Consider the following 385-nt stretch of genomic DNA (forward strand, 5'->3'; position numbering starts at 1 on the left):
AAAGCTGTATCATCTATAAACATTCTATTTGAATAATCAGTTGAAATTTGATTGACGTTGAAAGCAAAAAAGATACAAATTGTCCTGAACTGTTTTTGGTAAAGTGAGTTGAAAAATGTTTAGTTTTTTTCGGCTTACAAAAATAGTTGTTGTGTTTGATCAGGTGAAAATTTATTAAACGAAGATGAAATAAGACGTCGAACTACTGATGGCTTGACTGCAAGATTCATTGTAGTGACAATTTTTGATGGGGAATAATGTATCGTAGCAAGCTTTTTCATCTCATTTATTTGTTCCTGTGAAAAAATAATTCTCATGTGTAATGGAATATCCGTCGTAAAGTTGTGGGAGTGATTATTTGTTATAACAATATGTTTAACCATTG

Source organism: Entamoeba invadens, assembly GCF_000330505.1.
Source record: "Entamoeba invadens IP1 unplaced genomic scaffold scaff_1105074724957, whole genome shotgun sequence".
Classification (NCBI taxonomy): domain Eukaryota; phylum Evosea; order Mastigamoebida; family Endamoebidae; genus Entamoeba; species Entamoeba invadens.